The sequence below is a fragment of the Grampus griseus genome (assembly GCF_964374135.1).
Source record: "Grampus griseus genome assembly, chromosome: 2".
Classification (NCBI taxonomy): domain Eukaryota; kingdom Metazoa; phylum Chordata; class Mammalia; order Artiodactyla; family Delphinidae; genus Grampus; species Grampus griseus.
Genome location: NC_139018.1, coordinates 140,778,083 through 140,795,626, shown reverse-complemented (window position 1 = coordinate 140,795,626; position 17,544 = coordinate 140,778,083). Strand labels below are relative to the sequence as shown.

At 49.2% G+C, this 17,544-nt stretch overlaps 1 protein-coding gene across 1 annotated transcript in view; it reads right to left on the bottom strand.

The window, feature by feature from the left end:
* Positions 1 to 7,982, bottom strand: part of PDE8A (phosphodiesterase 8A) — a 135,848-nt gene extending 127,866 nt beyond the window's left edge. Inside the window, exon 1 of the mRNA XM_082649261.1 lies at positions 7,899 to 7,982. The gene's annotated coding sequence lies outside the window, so the exon portion shown is untranslated. The remainder of the gene's footprint in view (positions 1 to 7,898) is intronic.
* Positions 7,983 to 17,544: the final 9,562 nt, after the last annotated feature.

The window sequence follows — 17,544 nt, the reverse complement described above, 5'->3', positions numbered from 1 at the left end:
CCAAAGAAGACATACAGACTACCAACAAACACATGAAAGCAATGCTCAACATCATTAATCATTAGAGAAATGCAAATCAAAACTACAATGAGATATCATCTCACACCAGTCAGAATGGCCATCATCAAAAAATCTACAAACAATAAATGCTGGAGAGGGTGTGGAGAAAAGGGAACACTCTTGCACTGCTGGTGGGAACGTGAATTGGTACAGCCACTATGGAGAACAGTACGGAGGTTCCTTAAAAAACTACAAATAGAACTACCATATGACCCAGCAATCCCACTACTGGGCATATACCCTGAGAAAACCATAATTCGAAAAGAGTCATGTACCAAAGTGTTCATTGCAGCTCTATTTACAATAGCCAGGAGATGGAAATGGAAACAACCTAAGTGTCCATTGACAAATGAATGGATAAAGAAGATGTGGCACATATATACAATGGAATATTACTCAGCCATAAAAAGAAACGAAATTGAGCTATTTGTAATGAGGTGGATGAACCTAGAGTCTGTCATAGAGAGTGAAGTAAGTCAGAAAGAGAAAGACAAATACCGTATGCTAACACATATATATGGAAGTTAAGAAAAAAAAATGTCATGAAGAACCTAGGGGTAAGACAGGCATAAAGACACAGACCTACTAGAGAATGGACTTGAGGATATGGGGAGGGGGAAGGGTAAGCTGTGACAAAGCGAGAGAGAGGCATGGACATATATACACTACCAAACGTAAAATAGATAGCTAGTGGGAAGCAGCCGCATAGCACAGGGAGATCAGCTCGGTGGTTTGTGACCACCTAGAAGGGTGGGATAGGGAGGGTGGGCGACACAAGACGGAAGACATATGGGAACATATGTATAACTGATTCACTTTGTTATAAAGCAGAAACTAACACACCGTTGTAAAGCAATTATACTCCAATAAAGATGTTAAAAAAAAAAACCTGTGGTTGTTAGTGGGTGGGGTTAGGAATGCAAGAGGAACACAGAGAACTTTCTGGGGTGATGGTAATATTCTGTATCCTGACAGAGATTTGCATTACACGAGCATACACACTTGTACAAAAAAAAAAAAGGTAAATTTTTAATTCTAGGTGATATGCATACTGAAGTGTTCAGGAGTCACGTATACTGATATGTGGAACTTACTTGGAAATGACTCCAAAAGTAAAATGGATTTCTGGGTGGATAAAGGGATAGAGAGAAGTGGTAAAGCAAATAAAAGAAAGTGTTAACAGCAGAATCTAGGTGGTAGGTAATTAGGGAAAAGACAAAAATATATTTTAAAAAGGAAGAGATGTGCTTTAAAAAATAAGCAGATAGGGACTTCCCTGATGGTCCAGTGGTTAAGACTTTGCCTTCCAAAGCAAGTGGTGTGGGTTCGATCCCTGGTCGGGGAGCTAAGATCCCACATGCCTCGCAGTCCAAAAACCAAAACATAAAACAGAAGCGATGTTGCAATAAATTCAATAAAGACTTTAAAAATGGTCCACATCAAAAAACAAAAATCTTAAAAAAAATTTAGCAAAAAAACAAAAAGAAGCATATATATTGGAGCAAAGTTTGCCTTTGAAAAAGGTAACTGAAAGAAAAAGATCAATCCTTATATGTACTGGTGCTTTGGAGTTTACAAAACACTTTCACACAGATTATTTTAAGTGATCCTCACCAAAACCCAGGTATTCTAGTCTCATTTTATGCTTGAGAAAACTTAGGATCAGAACTTGCCAAATATTACACAGCTGGTACCTCACAGTGCTGGACTTAAAAACAAACACCTCCGGCTCCTCCACCTCCGTTCTTTCAAACACACCTCACGAGGGACCTGCCGGCAACCGCAAACATTTGAAGACCACGTGGAAACTGCTGATGTGCCACCAGCCCTTTGCTTGTCCCATGAGCAGAGTGACAAGGCTGAAGCAGCTGTTGTACTTACACTAGCAGGACACGAAAGGGAGAGGCACGCAGACAGTAAATGAGCATGAACTCAACAGACTGAAGGTGTGCTTCCAACCCACACAGAATAAAAGAACTGGCAAGCCCCCCTTGCTGAGTTCTTTGAGGCCATCCCCAAAGTCTGGGGAAATCTGTGATATCCTTCCTGTCTATATAGATGGACAAACTGCATACGAGGCCTGTAGCTAAGAAACTGCAACACAAAACTTGTCAAAACAGCTCTCTGACAAGATATTCCACCACTCTTCTTACCAGAGCAGAACAAAAGTAGAAGAGAAGGACGAGACCCAGGAACACTGCTCAACCCTGACACGGCCAAAATGAGAGGCAAAAGCTTTACTAATCCCTCCACAGATGAATCACTGGCTTCAGGGTATTTTGGCTTTTTATTAAAACATTTAACAACACACTCCAATAATTTTGGTTAAATTTAAACAGGTGAGATAGACCCGTGGAATATGAATAAAAGCCCTTTCAGCCTTAGAGACTGGTGTATTTATCCGAACATTTACTTAGTGTGCGAAACACTTGGGGAACCGTAATGAAACTAGGACACAGTCCTTGCCCTTAAGTGGCCTATAATCCAGCCGGAGGCTCAAAAGAGAAAACCGAGCCCACAAGGGCTATAGGAGAAAGTCCCAAGAGCAGGGGAAAGAGAGTGCAAGTATAACCAGGGCCTCAAGAAAGACTTCAGCTGGGCCTAAGTCTGGGAGGATATGTATGTGCAGAACTGTGGGCAGAAGAAGGGGGCGAGGGGCTGCACTCCAGGCTGGCTCCTACGGAGGTCCTGGCTAAGGAAGGCTACCTGCAGCCTGAGCACGAGGGAGAGGAAAAAGTACCCCTGAGGGATGCCTGCCAACTCATTTTAGAGAGTGAAGAGGACAGATCAGAGGGCCTCACAAAATGCCTTACTTGAGGAGTTAACTGGGATAGGGCTGAATATGGCTGCGACTTCCACAAACATGGGAACCTAAGGTAGGCCTGGAACCAACTGCCCCAGGAAGTCAGGATGCCTGCTTAAAACCCAGGTGGACCTGCGATGTCTGTTGCCTAGCAGAAGGCCACAGAATGGTAGATGTAATAGAGACAGGTGGTTCTCAGAGCAACAAGCCAGGAGGTAAGCACCAGGAGCAATGGCTTTGAATCCCAGCTTAATGTATGGCCTTGGGTGAGTTTCTAACCTCTGGCGCCTTATCTGCAAAAGGGAAATGACACTAGCCACCTCACAGGGTTGAAAGGAGATTATATCTGAAAGGCATCCAGCACAGTGCCTACCACGTAGGAGGCATCAAGGAAAGGGGGATATTACTCATATGAACAGTCTACTCTCTAAGAACTTCAGAGTCCAATGCCTCCTACCATTCCACTGTGTTGAGAAACCAGGCTGAAGCCACTGACTTTGGATACCACCAAGGGCTTACTCATGTCCTAAGCAACTTCTCCCTCTGTTCTTTGATTTCTTTTTATGTTAATTTTTAAAAATACTCTGCCCATTAAGGCATTTTAGGTTATTCTGAGATGTCTGCCTCACCCTGCGGTCTCACATCACAAACCTTCCCTTACTGAAGAACTCAATCCAAACAGGCAAGCCGTCCAAGGGAAAACCAGTGTCATAAGCCACTTCACAGGGAACATTTGTGCCAGAAGGGACCACAGGTCCCATCCCAACACTCACTTCAGCAAGGATAGGGCCAGGGCCAGCCCAGGGCAGGTCTGAGCCGATAGAGCTGTGACATTCATAACATCACTCTTAAGAACCAAACTTAGAGTTATAGTGGCAATGATATTAAGCACTAAATATATAGATAGATAGATAGATAGATAGATAGATAGATAGATAGATATAAAATACAAAGCACTTTATGTATATAATAGGCATTCAAGAAAAATTTTAAAAGCAGTTATCTTTATAGCTAGGCCTGGCAAGATAATGAGATTCTATATACCAAAAGGCATAAGAACACAGTGATGACAGAACTCACAGCCCATAAGCTCAAGATAAAATTATAGTCACTATTTCAGGAACAGAAAGTTGGGTCTCATTTTCTCAACCACACTTTCACAGGGAAACTTTCAGTAACTCCAATCATCTATGAAGGGCCGGTGACCCCTAGTTGCAGGGGTGGGGGTCACTCAGGTCACACACAAAGAAAAATTCACTTTCTTTTAGGAAAATATAAAAATTTGATTAATCCACGCTGTATGTCAAGAGCAGGCAACAAATTTTATTCCATAGCTAGGAAACACCAAGAAACCACTAAACTTTGGTGGACTAGGGTGGGTAATTTCACCAGTTTTGTGGAGGATGGTGGGCTGGCAGGGAAAAGGAGGGAGGAAGACTAGGAGGAAGGGAAAGGTGGTGAAAAATAAGAGAAAACTACGTGGGGGAAAAAAATGACACAAGCAAATACTAGAGATAGACAAATGGAGAATCGGTCTGAGAGCTGAAGGCAGTAACCCCTGGTTAGAGGTTAGCGTGTGACCACGCCATCATCTGACACCTGTTGTGTTCTGCCCACCCAGCTGCACTAATCCTTAAATCTCTATAGGGAAATCTACTGGGCTTACCAGGGTGGAAATACATTATTCTCTGAGCACAAATGCTCTGAAAGAGCAGTACCAGAGACTTCCAAAAACCAAATCTAAATTCTACAGCCTCCACTCTAGTTAAAACTGGTTTCTATTTCTCCTTTATATGGGCTGGCTGTCTAGTCCACACAATTCTCCAATTCAACCAATGTTTGTGGAAGGCCTAATGTGTGGGGGGACACAGCAGGGAACAAAACAGACGTGACTGCCCCTCACAGAGCTGATCAGTGACACACGGTGGGGAGGGCATCCGTCTTCAGCCGTGCACTAGGTGTTCGCAAAAAGGGAGGGAGGGTGAGCGTAGGGTCTCCTCGGATACTCACATAAATCTTTCAAGGGCAACTCAAAGTCCTAGCTAAGGAAAGGGAAAACGGAGTAAATCTAAAGACTGACAAGAAAATATTAAATGTTACAGTTTAGAGTGCATCCTGATACAAAACTGTAAGTGTTCAAACTGAACACAGCATTCATTATCTGTAACCACATAGACTATAACTCCTGAAATGGATAAACAGCCAGAGTATTTTTTAGTAATACTTAAATACGTTCATAAAGATGACCCAGTCTAATGTATTACAAGATCCTAAAGTACCTTTGGAATCATTAAGAAGCAGATTATGTTTATTGAGTTTTACTGTTAAGTACATTTCTTGTACTTTGAATATCGGTATCTCATGTTAGGAATCGTGTCTTAACATGTGGCCTAAGATATACCTCAACAAATGGGCTCCATAATCAAACACGTTTGGGAAATGTTGCACACTCTAAACACCACTTGGAGATTCACAGTGCATTTTAGGAAATTAAGCTTTCTGACAAATCCTGTATGAAAGAAATCTGCCAAACTTAGTCTGAGCCAGTAATTCCCAAACTAATTTGACCACGGACACTTTATTCATTTAATACTTATTAACAGTCCACAAATTGCTTCATGGAACACATGTGGGATACGCTACAGGTGTAGGGGATGATTAATCGGAGAACGCAATTGATTATCAACTCCCAAGCATTCTGATGAACTGGAGTTTACTATATGCTACAGAAATACAAAAACTTCCCCAATGAATTTCTGACTGGAATTCACTCAACAATAACCTAACTTAATATATTTTTAAGAAAAATATTTTTAATGAACTAAAATTGGATCTTGATATGTTAATATAAAGGAATTCAAATTCATTATACAATAATTTGACTTTGCTAAACTGCTGAAAACTTATCTTCCCTAAACATGGGTTTTTAAATTTCCAAAGTATATTGAATATCTTAATTTCAAGATTCATTTCCTTAAAGAAAAAATACTGAACTAAAAAAATGCTGATATTTACCTCTGCCTATTATCTGATATGCCTAATTACAAATATCTGTAACTGAGATGTGGTATCAACATATATAGTTCATGAATAACAAGCATGGGACTATTATTTCTATGGTTGTGGGGTTATTTATAATTTGACTCCTCCTCCTGAAAAACCTAACCTTAAAGCCTACATTGGAGGTTTCATGGAATCCAATTCCAGGGACTGAAAAAGTTTCTTCAGTTAACAACAAAAATAAAACTCAACAAACATTTATTTAGCACCACTATACGCATACCAGTGGATTAAGCACTGTAATGATGAATGTATTTTTCTGGACCCTAACTCAAGACAATGGTCTGACAATGGGCAGAATACTTGAGACTCTTAGAAACACAGGGGACCTCTAGGCAATGTGGATGGCAGAAGAGCAAGCTGCTACACTGGAAATGCTTACAAGACACCTGGGTGAATTCAGGACCCAGGACCCAGGACTCTTTCTTAAAAAGCTACGTTAGTGACTAAAAGTTTAATACTACTTAATGCAAGATAACCAATATCAGATTTGGGTCAAACACTTGAAAGCTGTTAAAGCTTCCATATTCAACTTCACCTGTGACGTCTTTTTTTTTTTTTAAGCCAGTTAGGTAGCTTAACATACAAGCATTACAGTGACATTAAGAGCAGCTTAGGTTAATAGTTTAAAACTATCACAGGTTTCTACAAAGACTCTGTAGGAGAAGGAATCCAAATCTGATCATCAGAATAAATTTGAATTTTCAGATAGCGCAAGACAGGGGGAGAAATCACTTCATCTGTGTTATGCAACACTGAAAAAGACTTTTCACTTTTATAGAAAAGGCACGATGACTGCTAGTAATTTAAGACAGAAAATGAACCAATTTCTATCCCTCTAATTTGGGAGGTCTAGCAGTACTCAATAAGCAAGAAAATCAAGACAGTTTTGCAAATGACTCTTAAAACACAGCAGCAACCAGAGGGATGATCCTCAACAATCTGCAGCCATTCATACAGGAATATTTTCCCCTAGTTTAATAATACATAAACCAACGCGTGAATTCCAGCTCTAACATTTCAAATCAGAGAACCCGAAAGCTGCTGCAGTCTGCCTTCATGAACATTGTTTTCCTTTTTCTAAAAAGGAAAAATACCTTCCCTTTAGAAAACCTTAACAAAGACTAAGCCCAGAAACTCTGACAAAACATAGCCAAGGGATTAGGCGCTGGAGAAGACATGCAATTTAAAAACACAGTCACAAACTGTCCCAGTAAGACCGCTTAATAAAAAATTAACTTTGTTCTGCTGAACGCTTCAAAAATCGCGTTTCTGATACTATTTTCTAATTACATATGCTTCAGGTACAACATGCATGCTAATGAAAGTGAACCTCAAATACATGTGCAATGAAGCAAAGCTGATGTTCCAGATTACATTTTAATAGTCCCAAAGAAAATGGAAAACTGCAACTGCATGCTTGTGCAAAGCTGACAGAGGGAAAACGCAACACGGTGGTAGGGTCCAGTACCCCGGCTTCACAGTGCCAGCCAGCCTTCCCTTTCCACCACGAGAACCAAAGGAACAAAGTTCACACTGACTTAACGTTCAGGGTCGCGCCAGAATATCCTGGGCTGGTGTCGGGGGGGGGGGGGGGGGGGAGGGGGGCGGTGTTCCTCTGTACCCGCTGTTTGGGAGGTAATGGATTCAAGAGCCTGGGTCAAGTTCACAGAGGTCCCTCCTGCTCGACACGTCGGGTCGGATGTGTCCCAGGGACCGAAGCCGCGGCTCGGAAAGCGTCCTAAGCACAACTCTACTAAGCACGGTGCCCAGGACTAGGGTTGGTCCGCCTCCGGTCGCTGCCCTGGCAAGACGGCCCGCTGGCGTCCGTCAAAGTCATCCAAAGCCGGGCGACAGGGCACCGCGGCCCGGGAGGGAGCCCCACCCGTCCCTGTGGGAAACCTGCCGCGCCACGGAGCCCGAATTTCACCGCGGACCAAAGCCTCGAAGCCCCTGCCCGCCCGGCACCCCTTACCGTGCTGCCGTTGCTGCTGCCAACGCTTGACTCGGACTCCACGAGGCTGGAGCCGCAGGACCGGGCCGATGCGGTCGTCGTCTGGCCGGGTGGGAGGCGCGGCCCGCCGGGCTGCAACGGCGGCGCCGCGGGGCCCGGCGCGTCCTCGGCCTCGTTGCCGCCGTGGTACACCACCCGGCTCTCGGAAGCGTGGATGCTCTGGGCACAGCCCATGCTGGAGGCGGCGTCGCCGACACGCTGGCGGGTAGCCGCGAAACGGTCAGTAAACGGCCAGCCCGGCGCCTCGCAGCCGCCTGAGCGGGCGGCGGCGAGCGCCGGTCTCGCGCCAGGAAGTGCGGCCGCACCTTTTATCGCAGTGCGGGAGCAGCAGCTGCGGCGGTGGGGAGGGGCCGGTGGGAAGGGGGCGGTGGGGCGGGCAGCGCACCGCGGCCGCCCCTCCGAACATGCCCTTCCTGAAGCAGGAGCCGTTAGCCTCCTCCCTTACATCGCCGCGCTCGCCTCGGCCGCGCCGCGCTTCCGGGGAATTTCGGGGGAGGAGATTTGAGCTCTCCCGACCCGAGAGCAGGCGAGTCCGCGCCGTGGGGCGGCACGACCCCCGAGGGAGGTGAGTTTCCTGCTGCGCCCGCTCACCGCCCCGTTCCCGCTCCGCGGCGCTTTAGCAGCCGACTCTCGAGGCTCGGGCACCCACGCCGCTCCGCGAATAAATAAATGCTCCTGGTCCCAGGGCTGGTGGCGGAGAAAGCTAGCCTAGATCTCTCGCCGTTGAGGGGTAGGGGCCGGAGGAAGCCGGTCGGGGCGGCGAGGCAGCGTCCGCCCGGGTAGGGAAGGAGAGACCTCGGCTCCAGTCGGATCTGAAGCCGTGCCGTCGAGAAGCACTGAAGCGGCGGCGCTCACCCGGGAGCTGCGGACGGAGCGGCTCCGGCTCCGTTAACCGGGCCGGGTCTTCCCGGCAGCACGCCGCGCCCAGCCCCCAGCTGTGACCTCCAGCGGGTGCTGGCGTCAATGCAAAGCAGCTGGGACGCCCGCCGCCTCCTCCCGGGCCCCTCCCGCCACTGAGCAGGCGCGGCCACGACGGAAGGGGCGCGCTACCCGGCAGCGGGGAGAAAGACTTGCCCAAGGCCACACACAGCCACCCCGGGCCGGTGGGCTCTGATCTCCGGCCTGCGGCCACCAAAACCCAGACCAATGGGTTCGAAAACCGGCTCCGGCTCCATAACTTAGCAGCTGCATGACTAATACATAAGTAGAGATAACGGTCACTATCTCGGAGCCATTAAAAGAGGCCGGTGGAAGGACCTCTGTTTCGGGTGGTCCCAGGCAGGTGGGGTCCGGGCGTCATTGTCGGGGGCCGCAGTCCTTGTGCGTTCCCTCTGGCGCCAAGACCTGGAGCACCATGCCCGCCTACACAGGCGACCGGGAGGCTGCGATGCTGGGATGCTAAGAAGCTATATTTAGGGGCAAGCTGGGGATGCCGTCCCACTCTCCTCTTAACCAAAGGACGGGGCGCCCAAGGCCCCAAAGTCTCCTTGCTTGCGGGAGCAGAACCAGGTGTCCGCCGTGCCGGGCGCGGCCTGTGATGACGCGAGACGCGTTGGCAGAACTACATCCCACACATATCGCCAGCGGCTCGCTGTGTGACTTTGAGCGAATCACTTAGCCTCTCTGTGCCTGGGTCTCCTCCCACGATCAGCGAGAGGGTGGCACTCCTGGGCGTCCATCAAGGACCCCGGAGCAGCCCACCTCGGACCCGCCCTTTCTCCCGCCCTCCCTGCGGCTCCCGGTCAGCCGAGACCCCGACGCGACGGGTCCCTTTCCTCTCCCGCCGTCCACACCTTTCCTAGCGCGGCCCTGGCAAGACCCTGAGGTGCCAGGGCTCCCGCCTCCAGCCCGGCTACTGTAAAGACCCGGACGCGTGCTCCGGGCTGGAGTCCCTGTTGCAGCGCTGAGACTGCCAGACGGGCTCAGGAGGCGGGTTCCCTGCGGTGACTCGGGCTTCAAGACGAGCCTAAGATCCACAGCCCTGGCGCCCGTCGAGCAGGGGTATCCCGGGCTGGAGATGCGCACCGGGCAGTTTCCTGAGGGCGGCAGAGCTCAAAGGCCGGGTAACCCGAGGGCAGTTTTGTGATATTGGCCCTCTTTACTAGCCCGAGCGGGCCCAAACCACTGGCACCTAACTTACACTATCAAGTTTAAGCACATTTAGCATAAGCACATTTAGCAATCTTATGTGTGCCTCCACGCCTTATAAAAGTACCAGCGGCTCAAAGAAGATGTCTTGAAAGACACAGAAAAAGAAATTTACCATCAATTGTAGTGTTTTCTGCCTCTGTTTTGCTGGGTTTTGAATGTAATTTTTCCAGGCAGAATCTGCACTCTTCTAAATAAACAGTAACTGGTGAAGAAAACGCTTTGAACCGTCAGAGTGCTTGAAAGTCTATCTCACGCCCTCTGTCCTCCCCTCCCCACCTCACTGAGAAGCCGGGCCTTGATGACTCCCGGCACTGACATGGCCTCCTCCAGGGGCTTCAGGCTGCCCTCTGGGCTCCCCTTCGCAGGCAGGACCTCGGTGTCCTGGGCTCACCTTGGAAATCCTTGATCCCTGCTCTAATTCGGGGTGGGGACCCTTATCCCCAGCCCCGCCTCGCTGGCCTCCTGCGCTGCCCTTTGCTGTCCTGAGCTGGACTCTTGCCCTCTCTGTTGCCAGAGACCTGTTGGATAGCAGCGTTAACTGATTTCCAGCTCTGCAATTTGGAGACTCTAGACTTAGAAAGCTAAGGCTAAGAACAAAGCAGGAGCAGACAGCAACGGCAGGAGTCCTCTGCCCACTTCTGGGGTCACAAGGAACAACCGCCCACTCACTTTCATCCATACTCTGGAACTCAGCCTGGGACACTCCAGGAAGTCACAGTCTCTCCCCGCCACCCCCCATCTCAGCTTCAACTGCCTAACATCAGTTCCACCCCACCCCTCCTTCCCTGGCCATAATCTGCACCTTGAGGTCCCTGAACACTTCTCTATCCAGTTTCCCCAGACCTCAGTGACAGGGGACACAAAAGGGGTCACAATGACAGAACTAACCCAAACCTCACTGGCATGGGCCACCCACTGGCTCACCCAGGACTCCTGATCCCCTATGAAGAATCCCAGCCCGTGTGGTATGTAGGGGGCTCACGAACAATCCCACTCCTGCTGCAGGAGAGGCACCCCCAGCCATGTGGGTACCCGGAAGTTCCATGGCACGCAGGAGAACATACTCCTCCACCACCCCCCAATCCATTCCCCCAAGCAGAGGTGCTTGACGCCCACCAGGCTCAGAATTGTAGTTGAAGGTCAACTTCAGTTTGGTGTTTTTTTGTTTTTTTTTTTTGCGGTACGCGGGCCTCTCACTGTTGTGGCCTCTCCCGTTGCGGAGCACAGGCTCCGGACGCGCAGGCTCAGCGGCCATGGCTCACGGGCACAGCCACTCAGCGGCATGTGGGATCTTCCCAGACCGGGGCACGAACCCGTGTCCCCTGCATGGGCAGGCGGACTCTCAACCACTGCGCCACCTGGGAAGCCCCCAGTTTGGTTTTTGTTTTTTTTAATGTGGACCATTTTTAAAGTCTTTATTGTATTTGTTACAATATTGCTCCTGTTTTGTGTTTTGGCTCCTTCGCCGGAGGCAAGTGGATCCCAGCTCCCCAACCAGGGATCCAACCGGCACCCCACCCCACCCCACCCCACCCACATAGCCCTGCACTGGAAGGAGAAGTCTCAACCACTGGATCGCCAAGGAAGTCCCCTCGAGCAGTTCTTACTCTGCGGTCTCAGGCATGAGGTCAGTGGGGCCGGGAAAGAAGTCACCCAAGGGACAGAAGCCAGCCTGGGGCCCCACCCACCCACTAGCACAGGCCATTCCCAGGAGACTCCTCAGTCCTCATGGCCGCTTCATCAGTTCATGAGAGACATGAAGATGCAGGGTCCCACACAGCTTTATTCTATCTAAATCCCAAACCGACTCCGTTTCCACACCTCTTACACTTAAGCTGACCCTTTTTACAACCGATGCTCCCTCCTGGCTTTATTTCCTCCTCCACCCAGGAGTCAGCGTTCAAAGACTGCTATTGGCACTCAGTTTTCTACTCCTCTCCTCGCCTTCCCCATTGAACTGGACTTGAAGCAGCCACAAGTGGGAGAGATCCTGCACCCTGAGGTGTGAACCCCAACCCTGCCAAACATCCCCTCTCCAAGCTGCTTTCCTCTACTGTAAATCTGGGATTAAGGGTATCTACCTCTCAGGGATTAAATGGGCTAACTGACATCAGGTGCCTAGAATAATTACTGAGCGCCTGCATCTTAGCTCCCACCTTCTCCTGGGTCCTTTCCACACCACCTTCCTCCAGGCCTCCGCACAGACTGCCAGCAACTGCTGGAGGAAATGAAATGACCCCGAGGTTCAATACCCCTACAAATCTGTGGCATCAGACTTCACCAGGTTCATTTCTCTAGCTTTCAAACTTTTGTACAATGTAATTTTTTTAATGTCTTTATTGGAGTATAATTGCTTTACAATGTTGGTTAGTTTCTGCTGTATAACAAAGTGAATCAGCTGTATATATACATATATCCCCATATCCCCTCCCACTTGCGTCTCCCTCCCACCCTCCCTATCGCACCCTTCTAAGTGATCACAAAGCACCGAGCTGATCTCCCCGTTCGATGCAGATGCTTCCCACTAGCTAGCTATTTTACATTTGGTAGTGTATATATGTCAATTCTATTCTCTCACTTCGTCCCAGCTTACCCTTTCCCCTCTCCGTGTCCTCAAGTCCATTCTCTACGTCTGCGTCTTTATTCCTGTCCTGCCCTAGATTTCTACAATGGAATTTTTAAATTGTTTTAAAATTACACATTTTATAATTTACACATTAATACGTGCTAGAAAAATAGGAAAAGAAAAAGCAAACTTAGCAGAAGTATATAAAGTGTGCAGAGGCAAAGGAGAGTCTCTCTTCCTTCCCACTCCCTTCCTTCCGTAGAGGTAACTACTGTTAACAGTTTGGACCATATGCTGCCAGACCTGCTTCTATGTTAAATATTATACACACACACACACACACACACACACACACACACACACACAGCTATTAGGATATCAGAAACAGGGCTGCCGTGAACATCCTTGAATGTATCTTTTTCTGTAAGGTGGACTGCTAAAAGTTGAATTGCTTGGTGAAAAAGTTATGTACCCCTCAGCCCACCCCAGCTCCAGAAGGGATGAGGGGAAATGAAAACATAGAGCCTGGCTGAGCTGAGGGACTGAGAAGGGGGAGCTCTTTGGACATGCCCTCTGCTCCTGGATAAGGGGGATCCAGCCACCCCCAGATGCAAGGCCTCTGTTGATCATCCTCTCCAGGCCCCTGGCCTCCTTATCTTTATTTCTGTCTGTACTCCCAAGCCTTTAGTAAAGTGTTTGAATGTTCCAGCCTTTCTCAGATAAGGGAGGGACTGGATGATCCGCCCCTAGGCCAGAACTGTAAGGAGGGAGCAGCACTTCCTATAGGTGAGAACAGTAGAGAGAAGCCCCCAGATGCTGTCCTCTCACTCCAGAATTCAGACGTACACCTGCATTTCTCTCCTCTATTTGGCTCCAGACCTTGGTACTCGTGTTTCTCCTGGAGCTCAGGATTGACAACCTAATGTGGACCCCCTTCCTCAAAACGACCTTATTAGCTCCTGCCGTCTCAGACTCCTCCACTCCCAACAAGGAGCTCTGCCCCCAGTGCCAGCTCCCTGGCTCCATCCACACTTTCCCACCACACCAGTGGGTCATATCCTCTCCCACCTACTGGAGAAAGTCCCAAATTCCTAACACTGCTGTATTTGTTTGTAAAGGTCAGAGACCAACTCCACTAGTTCAGCCAGGGTAGGTACATACTGCTTCATTTCCCAAGAATACCGGAAGAGAAGAATACAGGGACCCAGATGCCACTAGGACCGTCTCGCTGTCCTGACACCTCAGCTCTCTTCATGTCGCACTGGATCCCACAAATTCTGTGACCAGTTCTGCCTTCCTCCTCTGAAAAGTGCACTGTCCAGGTGTGTGCAGGGGGAGACAAGCATGGGGCAGTGCGGGGGAGGAATCTGGTATCTTGGGGGAAATTCACAGGGTCTGCCCTGCAGGTCATGTTGTTATTTAATAACAACAGTCCATGCCTCCCTCTACCCTGGACCCAGTGCCCCAGCCCTGGCTCCGTCCCTGGCCTCACTCCCCCTCCCGGGTAGGTGGGACTGGCCTCAGGTTTCCTCAGGAATGGCCTTCTCAAGAAGCAGGTCACAGGGGGGTCAAGTGACACGCCAAGGTCACACAGCTGGATGGGCCACAGCCAGGACCCATGAAGTCCTCCAGCTCTTGTTCTTTCCCTGGGGGCTCATCCCAACCCACCCAGCCTCCCAACCGCCCAGTCTGTGGCTCTCAGCCAAATTCTACCTGAAAAGAGCACTTGGTTTCTAGGGGCCAGGAATGCTGTTGACTGCCCCTCCTTCAGGGCAGGAGCAGGGGAGCAACACAGGGTCTCCTGGCCTGGAGGAGGAGAGCAGTGTGTCCAGGCAGCCCTGAGATGGGACCTGTGACAGCGATGACACCGGCCAGCCTGTGTGACAAGCACTTCACGTGTGTGAGCTCACGTATTCCTCAAAACGGCCCCATGAAGTGGTTACTATTTCTCCTCCCGCTCCCCTACCCCTGCCCCCATTTTACAGACGAAGACACTGAGGTTTTTTAGAACAAGAGCTGATGCAGGTCTTTAATAACCCAATACCCACCCTTTACAAAGGCTCTTAAAAACAGAAGATGCTTCTTTAATACAATGAAGCATATTTATTTCCAGCTAAGAGCTTTCAAGATATTTAATAATGAAGCACTAGAACACTCCCCAGGGCTGGGACTCAGCGGGTCTACTCTAAAGAGTGCCCCAAGACCAAGAAGCACTTGACTAGAGCATAATTAATGGATTCAGAAATAAAACGAAAGGCAACAACCAGCGCTGCTATTAGCCAATGTTATCTAGATGGTCTGAGAAGTGCAATGAGACGTGGCTTAGAAATTAGAACTGGAGATAAAACTGATCATTAATGGCAAGTAATGTCGCTTTATACTCAGAATACGCAGAAATCAATTCAAGAGTTATCAACATGAAAGGTTTCCCTACAGTGACCAGATTAAAAGTAAAAAGTAGTACTCTAGACTATCAATGGCCCAATAGAAAATATAATGACAAAAATCACGCTAAGTGCCGGGTTCTGGCTCGGCCCTTATATGGAACCCATGTTTCCCCAGACCTCACCTTGGTCACCATGGTGGTAATGACCCACATTTTGCTGGCTCTTTCCCCCTCTACTAAGGCAGGCCTCCAGCCTCCTGCAACGTTTCAGCCAGTTGCTTCTGGGAGTGTCTGAGGGGGTCTGGGGTGAGGCAGTGAGATCACCCCCCACTCTCTCTCTTCTGCTGGCACCCCACACCATGTTAACAGCTGGGCCCTGGCACCGACTCCTGAGGCTGTGAAAGCTGAGGCCCTGGAGTCCTCAGGGTGCTGAAGCTCCTCTGGGCTCCCGGCACAAGTCGGGGAAAAGACACACTTACAGGGTCACCAGCCGCGTCTCAGGTTGCCCAAGACTCTCCTCTCCAGCTTTTCACACTGAAAGTCCTGCACCCTGGGAAACCCTCAATCCCAGGCAAACCAGGCCGACCGGTCACCCTACACCTTCATACACACACGTGTGCGCACACACACAGTGTCTCACTTTGTCTCCTAGGCCCTGAAGGCATGCTGTTTGCGCCCTGTGTCTGGCAGAGTTTATATCTGGGCAAAGAGCCCTTCCAGCGTCAGTTCACAGATTTTCTACTGGGGACTCAGACTCACGCTCACCCCTGGGTAGAGCAGGGAGACCCCAGAGCCCTGCGGCTTCCCCGTTCTCCTCCCTCCCCTGACGCACATGCTCCTTCCCACCCCTTCCATCCACCCGCCACAGCTTAAACCTGGAATTTGCACTACAAAGAAGCATCCCCGTCTAAATATCCCCAAAGCCCTGAGAGGTTGATGTTGTCATCTTTTCACTATTGGAGAGAATATGGAGGCTCGGGGAGGTTAAGTAACTTGTCCTAGGTCACACAGAGAGCAGACGGCAGAACCTGGGTGCACACTGTGCCGTAACTGACACCAAAGCCCAACCTGTCTCTACTGTGCAAGCACTTCCATGAAAATAAGTTTTGGCGATAGTAAGTTACATACGGGAAACTGAGGAGCCAAACATCACTGATGGTTGAGAAGCAGAAAGTGAATATGATACACCCCAGAGCAACTGTGGGCTGCTTCAGTCCCAGGATAAACGGGAGGCAAAATGCAAAGCAGCACACTGTTTACCAAAAGTATTTGGGGCTTTTTAAATGTCAGCCGCAATGATCATGAATCACTCCTCTTAAAGCTCTTAATCCAAAGTAACCCTCCTTTTTCCTCTGGCCTCTCTCCTGGTTCATCAAGTTGCTTCTGATGGCCTGAATCACCCGCCCTGAGTTCTGGGTCTCCGGCCTCCCACGTCCCATGGGAAAACTGTCATTCTCTTCTCTCGGGAGGGGTGTCCTGTATAAGTGTGCCCAAGCCTGCTTGCAGGGGAGAGAAGACTTTGGAGGGGAAAGACTCCAGCCTAAGAAGCAGTGTAGCTGGAAAAAGTCACAGTAGCAGGCTGGGCCTCATAATAACCGGGGTCCCAGATTCATCCCTTCATGTACAGACTCTGCTGAGCGTCTAGCAAGTGTAGGCACTGGGTTGGATACTGACGATACAGTGATGGCCAAATAGCCCCTGCCTATCAATGGAGCTCATAATCTGGGGTGGAAGGCAGGCTCCTTCATTCAACTCCATCAGAGTATAATTATAAGCTGATGAATGCTGTGACGTCCAAGGAGCTCTGATTGTGTAGCACAGTGGGAAATGACTTAACCTTGAACAGAGGAGAGTGAGCACCAGGATGTTTTCCCTGAGCTGAAATATGAATGGATAGCTGTTTTTCCTGCCCAGCACCCATTCATCCTTATAGCTACCTAATTTTCCTCTGGGAAACCACAGTCACGCCTAGTATCAACTCAAATTATTTGGGTGGAATGTTTAGTATGTACCACATCCCCAGCCACAGAAATTGATTTCGAGATAGGCACGTGATCCAATCCAGAGTTAATGTGTGTTGATGTTACGGCTTGAACCCCTGATCAAGCCATACCTGAAGTCCGAACTATGCTGGGACTTTTCGGCTTTAACCACTTCCGCTTTTTTTTTTTTTTTTTGTGGTACGCGGGCCTCTCACTGTTGTGGCCTCTCCCGTTGCGGAGCACAGGCTCCGGACGCGCAGGCTCAGCGGCCATGGCTCACGGGCCCAGCCGCTCCGCAGCACATGGGATCCTCCCAGACCGGGGCACGAACCCGCGTCCCCTGCATCAGCAGGCGGACTCTCAACCACTGCGCCACCAGGGAAGCCCCACTTCTGCTTTTGATTAAGCCTCTTTGGGTCTAAATTTTGGTCTCTTGCAATTAAAAATGTCCTATCTGGGCTACAAAGTAATAACATTAAAAAGTATATAGGAAGGAACATTCCAGGCAGAGGTAAGAGAAAG